Source organism: Mus pahari, chromosome 6 (genome assembly GCF_900095145.1).
Source record: "Mus pahari chromosome 6, PAHARI_EIJ_v1.1, whole genome shotgun sequence".
NCBI classification, from domain to species: Eukaryota; Metazoa; Chordata; class Mammalia; order Rodentia; family Muridae; genus Mus; species Mus pahari.
The window spans coordinates 42904292-42910656 of NC_034595.1; positions in this window are offsets into that span (position 1 = coordinate 42904292).

Here is a 6365-nt window from a genome sequence, read left to right on the forward strand (position 1 = left end):
AGGAACAGAGGTGGGAGGAGGAGAGGTGGGAGGAGGAGAGGTGGGAGGAGCAGAGATGGGAGGAGGAGAGGTGGCAGGAGGAGAGGTGGTAGGAGGTGAGGTATGAAAGATGGCAAGATGGAGAAGCACACATGTAGAGGAGAGAGATTGTACTAAAAACAATGTGGCAATGAGAGATGTGGAGTTTGGCTGCAGTGAACAGGGGAACCATTTATTAGTAAGTAGGGCATGTCAGGTGGCTTGCAGAATCCTGGAGCTCACACATGCTCTGCCCTAGAACCTGCTGCCCAGTCACAAAATCACCCTGGACCTGACCAACAGCCGGATGTGGAAGATAGAGAGTAGTTCATTTACTGAACTGGGCCTCCTTGAAAGACTGCCAATAGTCCATGCTGCTGCCTGGGGCCATGTTGATGTCTGTAGTCCGTGCTGTCATTGGGGGCCATGTTTAGATGTGGTCTGATGCCAGAGACCATCTTGAGGTCAGCCTTCTGTGCTGCTACCAGATGCTATGTGGAAGTTCATGGTCATGCTGCCTCTGTGTGTTATGAGCTAGAAAGTTTATTTTGCAAAGGTAGAAATGATTGCAGACTCATAACTGCACATGAGCAAAATTGAAAGCTTCCATGACATTCTTCTCTGCCACCCTGCCCAAAAGAAGAGAAACAGTCTAGACAAGAAGCCCTTGAAGAGAGTCCTTAGAAATTGTATAAAGATGCTAAAGATGCTCTGCAGAGTTCACGGTTTCTGGCAGGAGGGTGGAGAAGAACTTGGTTGCCTTAAAGGAGCTGACAATTGGGTATTTTATCATAATACAATGTGTATTTGGGCAACACAAATTGGAGTTTTCTTTTCTTTTTGGAGGAAGGCATAAGGATAGAAGGATAGATCTGGGAGGAAAGGGAAGTGAATGTGATCAAGGTGCACTGTCTGAAATTCTAGAATAATCAATAAAAAATATTATGTTAGAAAACAAAAGTTACAGGGTATTTTTTTTTCAGTTTGTTTTGTCTTTACCATGTACCTTTAATTCTTTGATAAGGAAAATCAAACAACACAATTTCACATTTGTTACATTTGGAAGTGTAGCCAACTTCCTGTAGGTGAGTTTTTCCAAGGAAAGCATGTATCTTTCAGATTCTTCACAGCGCTAATATGAGAGAGCACGGTAACAAAAGTTCACCTTGATTAAGGACATTCTGTCAACACAGCTGAGAATGTCTCATAGTCCTGTGAGCATCTTTACCTACCATGGTCAGGCCAGACCATGTAGACAAAACAACTTCGGGTCACAAAACCCAGAGAAGGGCTTTCACTGGGGAATCTTTTATTTGTTCTCCATTTCCTCAGCACAAGCATAGCTAATATTTAGGAAGCCTGTATTTGCACATGGTATAATTCTGGTACCAATTTACAGCTACTTAGTAAGGAGCTGTCAAGCCCTTAACCCAGTGGTCCTAAGCATGGTATCTGCCTGGTCCTGTTTAAGCCTGATGGTCTATACTCAAACCACAAAAAAACAGGTTACAATATCGATTTGTGGAGTCATATCCATGCTGCAAATTGCAACAACAACTTTCTTTCTCTGCTTGCCAGTGATCAAAGTTTAGTGTGTGCGGGCATATGTGGGTACATGTGTACACATATGTGTGCATGTGTGAAGCATTTCTATTATCATAAACTTTATATATCAATAATGGGTTTCATTTTGACATTTTTATAGATGCACATAACATCTTTTAACGATATTCATCTCCCTGTTTTGTTTCCCTCTCCTATCCCCACTAATTACCCTTCATCACTCTAACCTTTTCAAACACTTCAGCCCACCGTGTGTGTGTGTGTGTGTGTGTGTGTGCATGCACACATGTTGCAAAAGAAGAGGGAGGGAAAGAGGGAGAGAGAGAGACAGAGACAGAGACAGAGACAGAAACAGAGGGGGGGAGAGGAGGATGTAGAAGGAGAGAGAATTTTATTAGTGTTGTTTATAGGAGCATGCATAGATGATCCTTTGTTTATAGGAGTATAGGCTACCCCATTTCAGAAAATTACTCTCCTGCCTCCACAAGCCATGAAACTTTTGATAAATGTTCAGGGACTGTGGGTCACACCATGAACCCCGCTCCTTTCCATGATGAGGTATGGATAGGACTAGTCTCCTGAAGGGCTTTAATTCAGCAACAGAAACCAGTTTCATCACTGAAGAGTCTTAGATTCCCACTGATGCCAGCTACCCACTCCTTTCGGTTCCTCTCTACTCTCTAGTACTCTAGGCTCAGCCTGTGTTCCAGTGTTTGTGCCCCAGAGGTTGTTGGGCAAAGGGTCTTCACTTGTCAGCTCCTTTGAGGATAAATGGAACTTCCTATTCTCAAAATCGGAAGCTGTCTTCACTCTGGGCTGATGTCTGGCACTTGTATGCCATTCTGGAAATGTTCTAAAGTTACTCTCCTATGACAGCCATGTGCATCTTTTCTGTCTAGTTATTCATCCCCAGTGCCATGCAAATTTTATTTGGCAACTTTGGCAATTCAATTGTTTCTTTTAACCTGGCAAAACTAAAGTGCCAAGATAAAAGAACCCCTAAGAACCTGTTCTGCCTTCCCCAACACTAGCGCTGCATTATTACAGTTAAATGTGGATTCTGGATTCTGTTACCTAGAAATAAAGCCAACCTTCCAAGTTTAAGAAAGCAAAGCAACAGTACACTATCACCATAAAAGAATTTCCAAGCTTGATTTAAAACACTGTGGGCGGAAAAGGAGGAACTGATGGCTTGCTTGTGTTAATAGTGTCTGCTGGAAGCAAGAGAGGCAGAGTGAAGAGAACCGACCAACTAGGGGCACTGCTGCTATTTGTACAGAGAGCTGCGGTAGGAAAGCAAGAGCTGCCAATGTGGACGTCTGACCTTTAATCCAAAGAGAGTCTAAGGATTGAAAATAGATCGCTTCAGTCTAGAGGAAGCTTTCAGACAGGTATGCTGACGGCAGAGGAAAGTCTGGCATTACATTTTATAGGTAACTGCTGACCAGAAAAACACAGTTGCTAAGGTAAGAGAGCAAAGCAATGACTTTTTGGTCACAGGGGTAGGAAATGGGATTTCTGCTATCAGTAGAGAACTACATGCCCAACAATTCATGCCATGCCATGAGTCCAGCGTTTGTGTGCCTCAGCAAATGCTTGATTTGAAACTTCCCCCTCCATGGTCTGTGATGCTGGTGCTAAGAAGCAGAGCCTTTATAAGAGGGTACCCACCCCTGAATCTGGTCGGGTGCTCTTATAGGCTTCACAGCGGGGGGCTACTCTCTTCTACCCTTCTGCCTTCCACCATGTGAGGACATGGTACCCCCTCCTCTCTGAAAAATGTACCGGAAACAACAGTCTTAGAACCAGGCAGGTGAACCTGACACTTGATTTTCCCGAACTGTGAGAAAGTAAATTTCTGTTCATTGTAAATGTCTCAGATTCAAGTGTTTTGTTATATGCACATTCTAAGAATAACACTGAAAGTAAATTAAAACTATCCCATTCTGTAGATAAACTAAGGTTCAAGCAACAGTTCTACCTGCCATCTCTCCTACTTAGACCTAAACTTTCCAGATTACAAATCAAGAGAAAAGTAGATTATATCTGATCTCCTTTTCCTAAACAAAAACGTATGGATTTTTTAGCATTTTAACATGACTTACAATTATTTCAATGATATGTGTGCATATACCTACATACACCACAAAGACAAGGTAGCAAGATAAATGTGTAGTCAATTATAGAAAATAAAACTCGAAAGATCAGTCTAGAGCATATAGAGAGAAAACTGGTCAGTGGGACGCCTTTTAAAAAAGAATGTAGTGAAACCCATGGAATTGGTCAAGAGGAAAATGAGGAACAAAAGAACAAGTCCTTGGCACATTTTTTTTTTTTGAAGAAAATTAAGAATTCAAATCCATCTGCTCAATTTCCACCAAATTTTAAAAAAATCAACAGAAGGCTAGGTCCACTCTAATGGCTGGACAAGAATGAAATACAAACTAGAAACACCATTTGGCATCACGCAGCAGGCTGGAGTGTCACCAGAAGGACCAACACGTATCCAAAGAATGAGGATAGCCTGGGATAGATCCCAAGGAAAATCAGAAGAAAAGAGTACAGACCATGATAAGGGAAGGGGGGTTCTACTTGCTTCTGTATGTCAAGTCTTGCTTTTGTCGAATGTTGAATGGGGACAGGACTCGGCCGTATCCTGCCCTTTGATTTCCATATGCCTACCCACTTGTCTGTTGTTTCAGCTGCCAAGAACACAGCCACCAGTGCCAAAGAGAAAAGTCAAAGAGGTCTTTTTCTTGTCTGTCCTGTATCAGCCAGTTTAGAGTAGGCAGAAAGGAACTGATCACTATAAATCACCACCACCCCTTCCCTTTTGACAGAACAGGAAAGAATAATGTGTTTTTTTTTCTCAAATCCTATTCCTTCCTAACCAGAATTAACAGGGAGAGAAAGTAGTTTTCACTAACACGATAGTAAAGCAAAGATGATCCCCAAATTAATAGCATCCTCATCCCTCTGTATGTCAAAGAGTTACAGGCCTTTAAAAATCAAGATGCTATTTTTAGAGCCATTTCAGTTTTATAGAAAAATTGAGCAGAAAAACAGTTTCTCTCTCCCCGGTGCCCTATAGCTTCCCTACTGTTAACATCTTATAGTGGGAGGAAGCTTCTGTTTTATTTGATGAACTTCTTTTGTTTGCATAGATGTCTCCTGGAGTCCTGGGTTAAAGCCCTGCTGTTTAACCTATAAAGCTGTTGGAAAGCAATGGAATCTACAACAGGACATACCCACTATGAGCTCTTCTGAATATTGGTCACACATCCTTGAAAATTATATCGGTGCCCTCTTCCATTGATCTTCCTCATTGTTGATACTGACTGTGAGCTGACTGGCCTTGCTCCCCTGCCACCAAGCACTCCCTCACCACACAGGAGTAAATAAGCAAGAGAGCCAGTCATCCCCGGATTGTTTGCATTGTTACAGTGATGGAAGCTGAACACATGAACCAAGAAGCATCGTCCTTAACAGAGCCCGTAGGTTACATCCTATATCAGACTCTGTTTTATAGTTTTTATAGATGCTGATTTCTTTCTCTTTTTTTCCATTAATTCATTTATTCATTTATTACATCCTGATGGCAGCCCCTCTCCTCTCAATCTCCCCTCCATAATCCCTTCAGCTCACTCCTCCCCTTCTCCTCTGAAAACGGAGAGGCCATCTCGGGGTACCAACCTACCCTGGCACCTCAAGTTACTTCTGGACTAGGCACATCCTCTCACACTGTGGCCAGACAAGGCAGCCTTGTTAGGGGAACAGGGTCCACAGGCCAGCAACAGAGTCAATGACAACCCCTGTTCAAGTTGTTGGAGAAGCCCAAGCTACACATCTGCCACATATGTTCAGGGGCCTATGTCTAGCCCATGTATGCTTTTTGGTTGGTGGCTCAGTCTTTGGGAGGCCCCAAGGGTCCAGGTTAGTTGACGCTGTTGGTCTTCTTGTATTATATTTAATGACATGTTTTAGCTGCTAGGATATTATACAGAATAATCTTGTTGCTTTAATATTCCCCTCTGGGTAGAGGACACCAGGAGAATAAGACCCACAGTATCAATTAAGCAGGATTCATAGGGGTTAAGGGAGACTGAAGTGACAAATGCAGACCCCTGTCTGGGTCTGAGCTAGGTCCGTTCCGTATGCATTATGGTTATGTAGATTGATCCTCTTTCGGAACTACCAATAATGTATGGGGGGGGGGGGTTCCTGTGACTCTTTTGCCTGGGCTTGGGACCCTTTCCTCCTACTGGGTTGCTTCATCGAGCCTTGATATGATAGTTTGTGACTTGCCTATTTGTAACTTGTTAGACCATGTTCAGTAGATATCCCTGGGAAAAGTGTTCTTTTATTTGAAGATAGATGGAGAAGACATGCATATGGGGAAGAGGGGAGGTAGGGAAGGGACTGGGAAGGTTGGAGGAAGGGGAAACTGTGGTTGGGATATAATGTATGAGAGAATAAAAAAAGATTTAAAAAAAAAACAAAATAAACAATAAAATTTCCCTATTTACCATATTTTTATCTCTCCATCTTCAACATCTTGAAACTTCTGATTTTTAAAACTATTCCTATAATTCGCCATTTTTCTCATCTGCTTTCTGTTGCCATGATAAAACACTAACCGAAACAAACTTGAGAAGAAAAAGTTTCATATGACTGGAGGGAAGCCATGGAACTGAAACAGAGACCATGGAAGCACACTGCTTACCCACTCACTTCCTCTAGCCTTCTCAACTACCTTCGCTAGATTGCCAAGGCCCACCGATCTA